The sequence below is a fragment of the Scyliorhinus canicula genome, chromosome 11 (assembly GCF_902713615.1).
Source record: "Scyliorhinus canicula chromosome 11, sScyCan1.1, whole genome shotgun sequence".
Lineage (NCBI taxonomy): Eukaryota > Metazoa > Chordata > Chondrichthyes > Carcharhiniformes > Scyliorhinidae > Scyliorhinus > Scyliorhinus canicula.
Window position 1 is genome coordinate 92416913 of NC_052156.1, and position 15410 is coordinate 92432322.

At 50.2% G+C, this 15410-nt stretch overlaps 1 protein-coding gene across 1 annotated transcript in view; it reads left to right on the forward strand.

Annotated features, from left to right (window-relative positions):
• Positions 1 to 15410, forward strand: part of LOC119973771 (voltage-dependent calcium channel subunit alpha-2/delta-2-like) — a 979537-nt gene that overhangs the window by 165742 nt on the left and 798385 nt on the right. The window lies entirely within an intron of this gene.

The following is a 15410-nucleotide window of genomic DNA, read 5'->3' on the forward strand; positions in this document are numbered from 1 at the left end:
TAAAAAACCCACCTCTGACCTCTGTCCTATATCTATTACCCCTCAATTTAAGGCTATGTCCCCTCGTGCTAGCCACCTCCATCCGCGGGAGAAGGCTCTCGCTGTCCACCCTATCTAACCCTCTGATCATTTTGTATGCCTCTATTAAGTCACCTCTTAACCTTCTTCTCTCTAACGAAAACAACCTCAAGTCCATCAGCCTTTCCTCATAAGATTTTCCCTCCATACCAGGCAACATCCTGGTAAATCTCCTCTGCACCCGTTCCAAAGCTTCCACGTCCTTCCTATAATGAGGCGACCAGAACTGTACGCAATACTCCAAATGCGGCCGTACCAGAGTTTGGTACAGCTGCATCATGACCTCATGGCTCCGGAACTCAATCCCTCTACCAATAAAGGCCAACACACCATAGGCCTTCTTCACAACCCTATCAACCTGGGTGGCAACTTTCAGGGATCTATGTACATGGACACCGAGATCCCTCTGCTCATCCACACTACCAAGAATTTTACCATTAGCCAAATATTCCGCATTCCTGTTATTCTTTCCAAAGTGAATCACCTCACACTTCTCCACATTAAACTCCATTTGCCACCTCTCGGCCCAGCTCTGCAGCTTATCTATGTCCCTCTGTAACCTGCAACATCCTTCCGCACTGTCTACAACTCCACCGACTTTAGTGTCGTCTGCAAATTTACTCACCCATCCTTCTGCGCCCTCCTCTAGGTCATTTATAAAAATGACAAACAGCAACGGCCCCAGAACAGATCCTTGTGGTACGCCACTCGTAACTGAACTCCATTCTGAACATTTCCCATCAACTACCACTCTCTGTCTTCTTTCAACTAGCCAATTTCTGATCCACATCTCTAAATCACCCTCAATCCCCAGCCTCCGTATTTTCTGCAATAGCCGACCGTGGGGAACCTTATCAAACGCTTTACTGAAATCCATATACACCACATCAACTGCTCTACCCTCGTCTACCTGTTCAGTCACCTTCTCAAAGAACTCGATAAGGTTTGTGAGGCATGACCTACCCTTCACAAAACCATGCTGACTATCCCTAATCATATTATTCCTATCTAGATGATTATAAATCGTATCTTTTATAATCCTCTCCAAGACTTTACCCACCACAGACGTTAGGCTCACCGGCCTATAGTTACCGGGGTTATCTCTACTCCCCTTCTTGAACAAAGGGACCACATTTGCTATCCTCCAGTCCTCTGGCACTATTCCTGTAGCCAATGATGACCTAAAAATCAAAGCCAAAGGCTCAGCAATCTCTTCCCTGGCTTCCCAGAGAATCCTAGGATAAATCCCATCCGGCCCCGGGGACTTATCTATTTTCACCTTGTCCAGAATTGCCAACACTTCTTCCCTACGCACCTCAATGCCATCTATTCTAATAGCCTGGGTCTCAGCATTCTCCTCCACAATATTATCTTTTTCTTGAGTGAATACTGACGAAAAGTATTCATTTAGTATCTCGCTTATCTCCTCAGCCTCCACACACAACTTCCCACCACTGTCCTTGACTGGCCCTACTCTTACCCTAGTCATTCTTTTATTCCTGACATACCTATAGAAAGCTTTTGGGTTTTCCTTGATCCTACCTGCCAAAGACTTCTCATGTCCCCTCCTTGCTCGTCTCAGCTCTCTCTTTAGATCCTTCCTCGCTTCCTTGTAACTATCAAGCGCCCCAACTGAAACTTCACTCCTCATCTTCACATAGGCCTCCTTCTTCCTCTTAACAAGAGATTCCACTTCTTTGGTAAACCACGGTTCCCTCGCTCGACCCCTTCCTCCCTGCCTGACTGGTACGTACTTATCAAGAACATGCAATAGCTGTTCCTTGAACAAGCTCCACATATCCAGTGTGCCCAACCCTTGCAGCCTACTTCTCCAACCAACACATCCTAAGTCATGTCTAATGGCATCATAATTGCCCTTCCCCCAGCTATAACTCTTGCTCTGCGGGGTATACTTATCCCTTTCCATCACTAACGTAAAGGTCACCGAATTGTGGTCACTGTCTCCAAAGTGTTCACCTACCTCCAGATCTAACACCTGGCCTGGTTCATTACCCAAAACCAAATCCAAAGTGGCCTCACCTCTTGTTGGCCTGTCAACATATTGTGTCAGAAAACCCTCCTGCACACATTGTACAAAGAACGACCCATCCAATGTACTCGAACTATATCTTTTCCAGTCAATATTAGGAAAGTTAAAGTCTCCCATAACAACTACCCTGTTACTTTCGCTCTTTTCCAGAATCATCTTCGCCATCCTTTCCTCTACATCTCTAGAACTATTAGGTGGCCTATAGAAAACTCCCAACAGGGTGACCTCTCCTTTCCTGTTTCTAACCTCAGCCCATACTACCTCGGAAGAAGAGTCCCCATCTTGCATCCTTTCTACCACCGTAATACTGTCCTTGACTAGCAGCGCCACACCTCCCCCTCTTTTGCCCCCTTCTCTGACCTTACTAAAGCACCTAAACCCCGGAACCTGCAACAACCATTCCTGTCCCTGCTCTATCCATGTCTCTGAAATGGCCACAACATCGAAGTCCCAGGTACCAACCCATGCTGCCAGTTCCCCTACCTTATTTCGTATACTCCTGGCATTGAAATAGACACACTTCAAACCACAGACCTGAACACTGCCGCCCTCCTGCGAAGTCAAAACTGTGCTCCTGACCCCTCTACTCTCAATCTCTCGCACCCCAAAACTACAATCCAGGTTCCCATGCCCCTGCTGAATTAGTTTAAACCCCCCCAAAGAGTACTAACAAATCTCCCCCCCAGGATATTGGTGCCCCTCAGGTTCAGATGTAGACCATCCTGTCTATAGAGGTCCCACCTTCCCCAGAAAGAGCCCCAGTTATCCAGAAATCTGAATCCCTCCCGCCTGCACCATCCCTGTAGCCACGTGTTTAATTGCTCTCTCTCCCTATTCCTCATCTCACTATCACGTGGCACGGGCAACAACCCAGAGATAACAACTCTGTTTGTTCCCTCAACTTGAGTTGTTAACTTATTTGTGTCACCACATCAAGTAACATTTCTACATTTTGTCCTTCTGTGGATTTGCACAATTCCATTTGTTTCTTGTTCTCGTGCCTGAGAAACAAGGGATATCAATTACGGCGTTTACGTCCTTCCCTACTTTCCATTCATCTCATCTAATTCACATTAATCTTTGTCCCATCCTGTATCTACGCTATCTGGCTTTATGCCCATTGCATTTCTGATGTCTCCCCAATGAGTAATCTCTATTTTAAACCAAGCCCAGACCTCGTCCTATCTGCATCGCCTCCTACATTTATTGCAGGACTTGTTTAATGTGTGTGTCCATTCAACCATACCTATTCTTACAATAAGTGCAATCCTTAGTAAAATCAGGATTGCTTAGCAGGTGTTCCCCAATTTAAGATTGTCAGTTGGGCTCGCAGTGTCGCTCACTTAATGCATTCTAGAAACTACATATATTCACGCAGAACTCTGTCCTTTGCAGACAGAAGGAACATGTGAAAACTTTGCACCTTTTTCATAGAACATAGAACAGTACAGCACAGAACAGGCCCTTCGGCCCTCGATGTTGTGCCGAGCCATGATCACCCTACTCAAACCCACGTATCCACCCTATACCCGTAACCCAACAACCCCCCCTTAACCTTACTTTTTAGGACACTACGGGCAATCCACCTAAACAAAAGCTGAGGGAACAGCCATTTCCTGGTCATTCCCGAGGACATGCCTTGCCCAATCAGAGTTTACCTACCCGATTTGAACTTGAACCAGTCTGGGCAGCTAACTGCTCCATGCTGCATTCTTCATGTCGATTTACCATTTCACACTTATCAGGATAGCTTGCAAGAAATTCCCAAACTGTGACGGGGGAATAACAATCTATGCTGCATGAGAAGGGAGCACTGATTGGTTGGCAAGTGGACTCACCCTGATGGAGGCATTGCCATGAAGAAAGGCAGTTCTCTGTACATTGCCTAACATTCAACCTTCCAGAAACACGGAAACAAATTATCTAGTTATTTATGCTGTTTGTGGGACTTTGTTTTGTGCATTTTGGCAGCCATCTTTCCTGCAGTACATCAGTGACTACATGTCGTCATTGGGATGTCCTGAGATCATGAAAAGTGCTACATTAATGGGAGTTATAGGAAGCGAATCAGTGGCTCTATTTTGTATCCATTGTACAGCTATCATGGGCGGCACTAGCATAGTGGCATTGTTGCTTCACAGCGCGAGGGTCCCAGTTTCGATCCCCGGCTTGGGTCACTGTCCATGTGGAGTCTGCGTGGGTTTCCTCCGGTGCTCCGGATTACTCCCACAAATCCAGAAAGACGTGCTGTTAGGTGAACTGGACATTCTGAATTCTCCCTCAGTGTACCCGAACAGGTGCCGGAATGTGGCGACTAGGTGCTTTTCACAGTAACTTCATTGCAGTGTTAATGTAAGCCTACTTGTGTCAATAAAAATTATTATTATTATTTATCACCTGTTGGTTCAGTATAGATTTGTCACTTCATTATTTATTTTCTCCTTATGCTCAGCTTCTCTACTATTTAATACTTCCATTGGTAATAACGGCAACATGCACCTACTTTTCTGTGAGGCAATGTTCATTAATGTTGGGGCAGATCTGTCCGTATTTGGGATTCTGGTGATACTATCCCCCCTGTATGAAGCTGGGCAATCTGTAGTTCACAGGCTGGATTATTACAGTCATTGTGACTTATTACCAACCAGCTCGCTGGTTACACATGGGAAACACTTGGAACAGATTTAGTTAAATAATTAGTACGCTGCAAGCAGAGTGCAAACCATTACCTGCACAGATTAATGTTTCTCTGGGGAATGACAGACTGGAGCCAATGTGCAAGCGTGAATGGAATCTTTTCTCACACAAAATGCAGAGAAGTGCTTTTCATCCTCACTGTCTGCTTCGTAAAGTCACGTTGAGTTGACAGCAACCAGCCATTTAATGAAGGGTAGTTAAAGAAGGTTGTTTGTAATCAGGACAGCACACTTCCATTTCAAATACACACAGCAGAGTGCTGATAAAAGCTACAATTTGAAACAGTGCTGAGCTGCCATTCTCTGGAAAGCTTCTCTCTGGAGAGCTGCCCATTTTCTCAGCTGAAACACTTTCTGCTGCTCTTGTTCTAGGAAGATTTGCATCCGTACTCAGGTGAAAATTAGCAGAATTCATGCTTCTTGATTAACCAGTAAATAGAACCTTATCCGTGTTGTGTAAGATAGATCAGAAATGGATGCAGTCCCCTACCCTCCTCTACCCACCGTGGCCCCTTTCTGCACTATCCCTTGCCTGCACTGCCCTGTTTCTGCTGGCCCCTGTCCTCTCTCTCCTCAGCCCTTCCTGGCCCTGTCCAATATTTAAGAAACAGATGAAAATTATAGTTTGTGTCATCACATTTTGCTTAGCTTATACAACAACATTTTCAGGTTTGTACAGAATGGATTCATGGGCTGCCTGCAACAGTGAATTTCCATATGAAAGCAAAGTTCAATTGCTTTGACTGCAGGAATGTGAAGCCTTTTTCACACATTAGCCTCGAGCTCTCCTCCAGCTACGGGACGCGGTCTTATTTGGTTTGCTACGGGGAATAGACTTGAAAATCACGCAGTATGATTGAGTATGAGGGGAACGTCATGGGTCATCCTTTCAGCCCAATTCAGTCGCATCACTCAGCATGGCACGACATGAACCTCTGATGCCAACACTGTTAGACACATTTTTCTTCCTCAATTAAAGCTCACAACCCATAATCCATAGTGATTGATGCATAAAATTCTGCAATAATTTTCAAAACCAATAACCAGAAGAAGAAAACTGCAAAGATTAAATATAATCCACACCTCCATTTAGCATTGCAAACATGATTGTTAGACTATCTGACATTTTCTTAGAATATTTTTGCCTCCTCTGTCTGCCTAACATGTGTGATAACCCTCATTCATTGCATGAAAGTAATCCCATATGGCCAGTAGACTTGTACCTGAATGTTATATAGTGATAGACTTGATAGACCATGTGATAGACCATGAGCACTGTACCCCAATGTTATGCAGTAACAGATAATAAATAATCTTTTTGTCACAAGTAGGCTTTCATTAACACTGCAATGAAGTTACTGTGAAAAGTCCATAGTCGCCACATTCTGGCGCCTGTTGGGTACACAGAGGGAGAATTCAGAATGACCAAATTACCTAACAGCATGTCTTTCGGGATTTGTGAGAGGTAACCGGAGCATCCAAAGGAAACCCACACAGACACGGGGAGAACGTGCAGACTCCATACAGACAATGACCTAAGCCGGGAATCGAACCTGAGACCCTGGGCTTGTGAAGCAACAGTGCAAACCACTGTGCTACAGTGCCACCCGTCTACCCATTGGTACTGTGTCCCAATATTATTGTTTTAGACCTATTCCCAGTCTTTTTTCATATGGCTTTAGGAGCAGAAGCTGTCATCATAGTTTTAATGTCATGTTCTCGAACCAGTTCAATGCGCTGCTGGAGAGCAAGTGTAACTTCAGGATGTTACCTTCAAACTTGAGTCAGAAGCAAGATGTTATTATGTGCTGCATTGTTTGGTCCGTGTTTCTGCTGTCACAGCCAGATGAGATTTTGAGGTGCCACTGGTACATTAGGTCACCACATCGGCCATGTCCAGCCTGCATTCTATTAAAGTTGTCCACATGCTGTGGGGAGATTGAAGCCTGGTTGTTGAGATGTTGAGTTGGAGGTGATGGGTGAAATTCTCCCATCTCGTCCATGGCAGGTTTGGCTGCTGATGGGAGTAGAGAATGGGAGCAAAAAAGTCGGAAACCAGCCGGCATAAAATGACTTTGCAGTTCTCCCGATAGCGGGCAATTTTCCTGCCGGCAGGTGGCGTGAATGGCATTTGGATTTATTTGCATCTCATGAATACTTATTAAGGGCTTCTGGTGGCGGCAATGTGGAGCTAAGCCGCACGTTTGGCAGCTCCCGCTTTTTTTGGACTTTCGGGCTCTTTAAGAGCCCGCAACGGTGCTGTTTCGACGTTTCCCAAACACAGCCAGTGTGCCCAGCGGCCGGTGGATGGACTGGACTCGCAGTGGAGCGGTCCAAAAATCGGTTTTACCTCAGAGAACGGCGAGAGGCAGAAAAGGCAAGATGGTGGCGGGCGGGAAGGCAGCAGCAGCATGGCAGCAGTGGGCGTGGGAGCAGCAGGAGCTGCTTCAGCGCTCCTTCAAGGAGCTCAAAGCCGAGATCTTGGAGCCGTTGCTGGATAAGCTGGTGGAGACTCAGACGTCTCAGGCCGTGGAGCTGCGGCAGAAGGCTTCGGAGAATGAGGATGAGCTTTTGGGCCTGGCAGTGAAAGTGGAGTCGCATGAGGCACTGCATAAGAAATGGCAGGCGAGGATGGAGGAGATGGAGAACCACTCCCGCCGGAAGAATCTACGGATTTTGGGCCTTGGAGGGGCTGGAAGGTTCGGATTTGGCGGCTTATGTGGTCCTAATGTTGAACTCGCTGATGGGTGCGGGGTCATTTCGTGGTCCCCTGGAGCTGGAAGGCGCCCATCGCGTGCTGCAGCTGAAGCCCAGGCCGAACGAACCACCCAGGGTGGTGCTGGTCTGTTTTCAGCGCTTGGTTTTCCGGGAGTGCGTGTTGAGGTGGGCGAAGAAGGAGAGGAGCAGCAGGTGGGAGAACACGGACGTTCGGATTTTTCAGGACTGGAGCGCAGAGGTGGCGAGGAGAAGAGCTGGCTTCAATCGAGCGAAGGGAGTGCTCCACAGGAAGGGGATGAAGTTTGGCCTTCTACAGCCGGCTCGCCTCTGGGTCACGTACAAGGACCGCCAGTTCTATTTTGACTCTCCGGAGGAGGCCTGGGCTTTTGTCCAGGCAGAGAACTTGGACTCGAACTGAGGACTGGGGAGCTGGGGGGAAATGTACTTTGTTTGGAGGCTTTGCCCTCTTAGGTATCCTTTCGCCTATATTGGCTGTGTTTGCTGATGGTTGTTTCCTGTTTGTTTTCGCTGTTTTCGCTTTTTTGGTTATGGTTATTTGGGTTCTTTCGGGGTTTTTTTTGGGGCTATTGGTTATTTATTGTGGTGCTTTTTTTTGTTTTTTCCACTGGTGGGTTGGGGAGCAGGTTGGGGCCCCGATGTGTCCGTCTTTTTCCCGCGTGTTGGGGCGGGGCTCGGGTTGAAAGCGCGGGCTTTCTTCCCGCGCCGGAGGAATTGGGGCGGGGCCGGTGCTGGTAGGGAGGGATTGGTGGCTGTGTAGCATCTGGGGGGGGGGGGGGTCATGGTTATGGCGGGAGTAGCCGGGGTCAGCAGAAGTCAGCTGACTCATGGAAGCATAATGTTGGGGGTAATGCAGCTGGGGGGGCCCTAGCTTGGGGGGGGTTTGGGGGGAAGGAGGAGGGGGGGGGGGGGTGCCGGGTTGTTGCTGCAGGGACTGTGAGGGAATGGATGGTGAAGGGGGGGGTTGAGGGGGATCTGCCATCGTGGGGAGGAGGCTTGGGGGGTTCCCTGGGCACGTGGTGGGTTGAGAAAGGGCTATGGCTGATTGGGGCAGAGGGAAGGGGACAGCCCCTCGGGTTCGGTTGGTCACATGGAACGTGAGGGGGCTGAATGGTCCGGTGAAGCGATCCCGGGTCTTGGCTCACGTGAGGGGGCTGGGAGCGGATGTGGCTATGCTCCAGGGGACGCACCTCAGGGTTACGGATCAGGTGAGGCTAAGAAAAAGTTGGGTGGGACAGGTGTTTCACTCGGGGCTTGATGGGGTGGCAATTTTGGTAGGTAAGAGCCTGTCGTTCGTCGCGTCCAAAGTGGTGGCGGATAGTGCAAGTCGATATGTGATGGTGAGTGGGAGACTTCAGGGGGAGCGGGTGGTCTTGGTTAATGTTTATGTCCCCAACTGGGATGATGCGGGCTTCATGCGGCATATGCTGAGCCTGATCCCGGACCTGGAGACAGGGGGATTGATTCTGGGTGGGGACTTTAACACGGTGCTGGATCCGGCTCTGGATCGCTCGAAGTCTAGGACAGGCAGGAGGCCGGCAGCAGCCTCGGTGCTGAGGGGGTTCATGGATCAGATGGGAGGGGTGGACCCTTGGAGGTTTTTGAAGCCGGGAGGTAGGGAGTTCTCTTTTTTCTCCCATGTTCATAAGGCGTACTCCCGGATTGACTTTTTTGTGCTTAGCAGGGCACTGATCCCGAGAGTGGTGGGGACGGAGTATTCGGCGATAGCCATTTCTGATCATGCTCCACATTTGGTGGACCTGGAGCTGGGGGAGGGGAAGGATCAGCACCCGCTGTGGAGGTTGGATGTGGGGCTTTTGGCAGAGGAGGAAGTGTGCGGGCGGATCCGTAGGGGTATAGAGGGGTATCTGGAAACCAATGACAACGGGGAGGTGCAGGTTGGGATGGTTTGGGAAGCACTAAAGGCAGTGGTTAGAGGGGAGCTGATATCTATTCGGGCGCACAGGGAGAGGGGGGAGAGGTTCGAGAGGGAGAGGCTAGTGGAGGAGATGGTCAGGGTGGATAGGAGATATGCAGACACCCCGGAGGAGGGGCTCCTGAGGAAGCGGCGCAGTCTCCAGGCGGTGTTCGACGTTTTAACCACCCGTAAGGCGGAAGCGCAGTGGAGGAGGGCACAGGGGGCAGTGTATGAGTACGGGGAGAAGGCAAGTCGGATGTTGGCTTACCAGCTCCGGAAGCGGGAGGCAGCTAGAGAAATTGGGGGAGCCACGGATGCAGGTGGGAACTTAGTGCGGGGTGGAAAGGACATCAATGGGGTGTTCAGGTCCTTTTATGAGGGGCTGTACCGGGCGGTACCCCCCCGGGAAGCAGGCGGGATGGACCGCTTTTTGGATAAGCTGGAGTTCCCAAGAGTAGGGGACGAGTGGGTGGAGGATTTGGGGGCCCCAATTGAGTTGGAGGAGCTGGTGGAGGTGTTGGGAAGCATGCAGACAGGGAAAGCGCCGGGGCCTGACGGGTTCCCAGTGGAATTTTATAAGAAATTTTCAGATTTGCTGGGCCCGCTCCTGGTGAGGACCCTGAATGAGGCTAGGGAGGGGGCTCTGCCCCCGATGATGTCCAGGGCAATTATCTCTTTGCTCCTGAAGCGAGACAAGGACCCCCTTCAGTGTGGGTCTTATAGGCCGATCTCGCTCCATAACATAGATGTCAAGTTGTTGGCAAAGGTGCTGTCCAGGAGGATGGAGAATGTGGTCCCCACGGTGATTCATGAGGACCAAACGGGGTTTGTGAAGGGGAGACAAGTGAATGCCAACATGCGGAGGCTCCTGAATGTCATGATGATGGCGCCGGTGGTTGGGGAGTCAGAAATAGTGGCGTCCATGGATGCCGAAAAAGCTTTTGATAGAGTGGAGTGGAGTTATCTGTGGGAGGTGTTGCGGAGGTTTGGGTTTGCTGAGGGGTTCATCAGCTGGGTGAGGTTGCTGTACAGCTCCCCGGTGGCGAGTGTGGTGACGAATGGGAGGAGGTCGGAGGACTTTAGGCTTTCCAGAGGGACGAGGCAGGGGTGCCCCTTGTCTCCCCTGCTCTTCGTGTTAGCAATTGAGCCCCTGGCCATGGCGCTGGGGGACACGAAGAGTTGGAGGGGGATTGTGTGGGGGGTGGGAGGAGCACCGGTTGTTGCTGTATGCAGATGATCTGCTGCTGTATGTCGTGGACCCGGCTGAGGGGGTGCCAGAGGTGCTGAGGATACTTGAGGAGTTTGGGGACTTTTCGGGATATAAGCTCAATGTGGTTAAAAGCGAGCTGTTTGTCCTGGATCCGGGGGGTCAGGAGAGGGAGATAGGGGAACTTCCGTTGAAGAGGGCTGAGAGGAGCTTTAGGTATCTTGGGGTCCATGTGGCTAGGACCTGGGGTGCTATGCATAGGCTTAACGTTTTGCGGCTGGTGGGGCAGATGGAGGAGGAGTTCAGGAGGTGGGATGCGCTGCCGCTCTCGTTGGCGGGCAAGGTCCAGTCGGTTAAAATGACGGTGCTCCCGAGGTTTTTGTTTCTTTTCCAGTGCCTCCCCGCATTGATCCCGAAGACTTTTTCAGAAGGGTGAATTAGTCGATTCTGGGGTTTGTGTGGGCGCGGAAGGCCCCGAGAGTAAGGAGGGTATTTTTGGAGTGAAGAAGGGAGGTAGGGGGCCTGGTGCTGCCCAACCTGTGTGGGTATTATTGGGCGGCGAACGTGGCGATGATTCGCAGGTGGGTGACTGAAGGGGAGGGTGACGCATGGAAGAGATTGGAGGTAGCGTCCTTTGGGGTACGAGCCTGGAGGTTTTGGTGACAACCCCGCTTCCACTCCCCCCCGGCAAAGTACTCCACGAGTCCGGTGGTGGTTGCGTCCCTTAAAATCTGGGGACAGTGGAGGCGGCATGGGGGGAAGTGAAGGCCTCAGTTTGGACCCCGATACGTGGTAATCACCGATTTGCGCCGGGGAGAACGGGTGGGGGATTTGGGAGTTGGCACAGGGCAGGCATTAGACAGTTTGGGGACCTCTTCCTGGATGGGAAGTTCGCGACTATGGAGGAGCTGGTGGGGAAGTGGAACCTCCCCCCTGGGAACGCTTTTATGTATATGCAGGTCAGGGACTTTGTTAAGAGGCAGGTGGCGGAGTTTCCGCTGCTGCCGCCAAGGGGGGTGCAGGACAGGGTGCATTCGGGGACGTGGGTTGGTGAAGGAAAGATCTCGGCTATCTACGAACTGATGCAGGAGGAGGAGGAGGCCTCAGTTGATGAGCTCAAAGCGAAATGGGAGGAAGAGCTAGAACATAGAACATAGAACAGTACAGCACAGAACAGGCCCTTCGGCCCTCAATGTTGTGCCGAGCCATGATCACCCTACTCAAACCCACGTATCCACCCTATACCCGTAACCCAACAACCTCCCCCTTAACCCTACTTTTATTAGGACACTACGGGCAATTTAGCATGGCCAATCCACCTAACCCGCACATCTTTGGACTGTGGGAGGAAACCGGAGCACCCGGAGGAAACCCACGCACACAGGGGGAGGACGTGCAGACACCACACAGACAGTGACCCAGCCGGGAATCGAACCTGGGACCCTGGAGCTGTGAAGCATTTATGCTAACCACCATGCTACCCTGCTGCCCCCCATGCTACCCTGCTGCCCCTGTTAGGGGAAGAGATTGAGGATGGGACGTGGTCGGACGCCCTGGAGAGGGTGAATTCTTCCTCCTCTTGCGCACGGCTCAGCCTAATTCAGCTGAAGGTGCTGCACAGGGCGCACACGACTGGGGCAAGGATGAGCCCCATTCGGAGGTGTGAGAGGAGTTCGGGTGGCCCGGCAAACCACACCCACATGTTTTGGGCATGTCCGGCCCTGGAGGGGTTTTGGAAGGGGGTGGCAGGGATTTTGTCGGAAGTGGTTGGGACTAGGGTCAGGCCGGGCTGGGGGCTCACGATCTTTGGGGTAGCTTTGGAGCCGGGAGTGCAGGAGGCGAGAGAGGCCGGCATTCTGTCCTTTGCGTCTCTAGTAGCCCGGCGCAGGATTCTGTTACAGTGGAGGGATACGTAGCCCCGGAGTTCGGAGACCTGGGTCAACGACATGGCTGGGTTCCTCAAGTTGGAGAGGATGAAACTTGCCCTGAGGGCGTCGGTACAGGGGTTCTTTCGGCGGTGGCAGCCCTTTCTTGATATCTTGGTGAAGGGGTAGAGAGTGGTCAGTCTCTGCAGCAACCTGGGGGGGGGGGGGGGGGGGGTTTGGATGGTTGGGGGGTTTGTTTTTGCGGCGGTGGGTTTGTTATGTTATTTTCTTCTTTCTTGTATTGCTATTTGTTATTTGTTATTATTTATTTTGGGGGGAGAGTTCTTTTCTTGTCTTGGTGTGGAAACACGCCTTGTTTGTTTTAAATTGTGGGGAGAGAAATTTGTTATTGTTATTATTATTAAAAAACTTGAATAAAAATTATTTTTTTTTAAAATGAATACTTATTAAAACAGTTGCCTGCCGAAATCCCATAAGGACTTCCAATCGTGTGTCATGCCAGCTTGAAATTACCTTAGTGCAAGACCCGATTGATAAAGAGTGGCGTACGTAAGGTGGTCTTCAGTTCACCAGAGACTTTGACTTGCAAAATAGAAGGGTGGAAAGAATGGAAAGGTCCTGGCAAAGTGATAGGCAGTTTGTCATGTGAGTGTCCCTTTGAGAAAAGTTTTGTTTTACCACATGGCTTGTAGCACGGCTTTAGTGATGTCATTTGTGGATGGATGGCTTGTAGAACAGCTTTAGTGATGTCATTTGTGGGTGGAGCTTGGCTGTGGCTGTCAGGTTAGAAGGGGTTTAGTGTTTTGGTTTCATTTTCTGTTTGTTGGTTTGGACTGCAGGAAGTTTCCATGTTTTCTCTGTTTTATTATGAACTGAAAGCACATTGGGTGTGGCAAACTGCTTGGTAACTTTAAAGATAGAGTTGCTTTCCGGAAGGAGTTTTCAATCTGCTGGTTGGAAACTGGATCGGAATCTCGAGGAAAGGACCAGTCCCATTCAAGTGAGATTACAGTGTGCTGGATCACGCCCTTGAAAGGGGTTTTGGTTTTATTGGATTTTGTATTGGATTGGAACAACTAAGGGAGATACATTAAGAGTAATACATAGATTACTGTAGCTTGTGTTTTTTCATGTTTGTAATTAATAACAATTTTTTGCTAAGCACTTTATATATGTTAACTACATTCTTATAATAAACTTTGTTTTGATAAAAGCGTCCAGGAAGTCTGATGAATCACACCTGAAGTGAAGGCTCTTGTGCTCATCCTAGCCAAATTGAACATAAAAGTGATTGGTCAGGTGAGCTTCATAATACACTTTGGAGTTTCTAAGTCCTGGCCCATAGCAAGCAAAAGGAAAGTAGTAATGATAGGACATGGGGATCGAATTGTTGGGATTCATACTTCAAGGCCAAGTGGCACTGACTATACCTTTACAGATTCTGAACAAGACATAGGCATGATCGAACGTCCTCATCGCGTCCAACTTGGTGACGCGACAAAGCTGTTAAATCTCATGAGAGGCCTCTCATGAAATTTGCGATGCTTGGAATGCTTTGCGAGATCTGACGAGATGTTGCAATACGTCGTGATCTGGATTTCGCACTCACTGGGCGAGATTCAGATTAACATGTTTAAGTGACCCAATAAGCTCATTTAAATATGTCAATGCGGACTTCCGGTGACGGCGGGCGGGAGGCAGCCGCGCAAGGGAGGGCTCCCGATCGGGAACGGCATTTTCGGGGCTTTAAGCCCGGTCCCAGGGTCCACGGAGGCGTCAAAGGCAGGGAGAAGGCACGGAGGAGGCACAGTAGAAGAAGATGTCCAGGATCAGCAAGAAAACGGCCGGTAAAAGAACAGCTGAGGGCCCGTCGGGAGTGGAGAGGTCACCACAGGGTCACCAGGGAAAAAGGAGGTTGGAGCACCAAGGGAGGCCGCATTGCTGAAGGCTGAAGAAATAACTAAGGTAATGGCTGCAGAATTCGAAAGGCAGCTTACAAAACACCTGGAGGCGATGAGGAAGGAGATGAGAGAGGTTTTGAGTGTGCTGGTGGAGGAGGCGATTTCCCCGGTGACGACGGTGGTGGCGAGTGCAATGGCGGAGATGCGGGTGCAAGGGGAGGCTCTGAAGGTAGTGGAGGAGACGGTGGCGCAGCACGGTGATCAACTTACCTTGATGGGGAAGGAGATGCGGAAGGCGATGGAGGTGAACAAGGATCTGCGAGGAAAATTGGAAGACCTGGAAAACAGGTCCAGGCGACAGAATTTGAGGATTGTGGGGCTGCCCGAAGGAGTTGAAGGGCCGAGGCCGACAGAGTATTTTGCCGCTGTGCTGGCGAAACTATTGGGGCAGGGGGAGGATCCCTCCGGATATGAACTGGATCGGGCTCATCGGTTGGGGAGGCCTGTACCAAAGGCGGGTGAGACACCAAGAGTAGTGACTTTGTGCTTCCGTAGGTACTGTGTGAAAGAGAAGGTCCTGTGCTGGGCCAAGCAGAAGTGGGTGGTGCAGTGGGCTGGAGCTGGTATACGTGTATACCAGGACTTTACGGTGGAGCTGGCGAGGAGATGGGCTGCTTTCAACGGGTGAAGAGGGCACTGTACATTAGCAAGCTGCAGTGTGGCATTGCATATCCAGCGAAGCTGAGGGTGACTTGTAAGCTCAAGGACTTTTATTTTGGAACGGCGGAAGCAGCGGAGGAGTTTGCGAAGGCAGAAGGACTGTGGCAGAACTGAGAAATTGAGAAATGGCCACGTGCCGATGTAACCTCAGGACTGTATTTTCTTCTTTTTTGTCTCTTCTTTTTTTGTTTCACTGCGTCCGGGTGTATGGGCTAAAG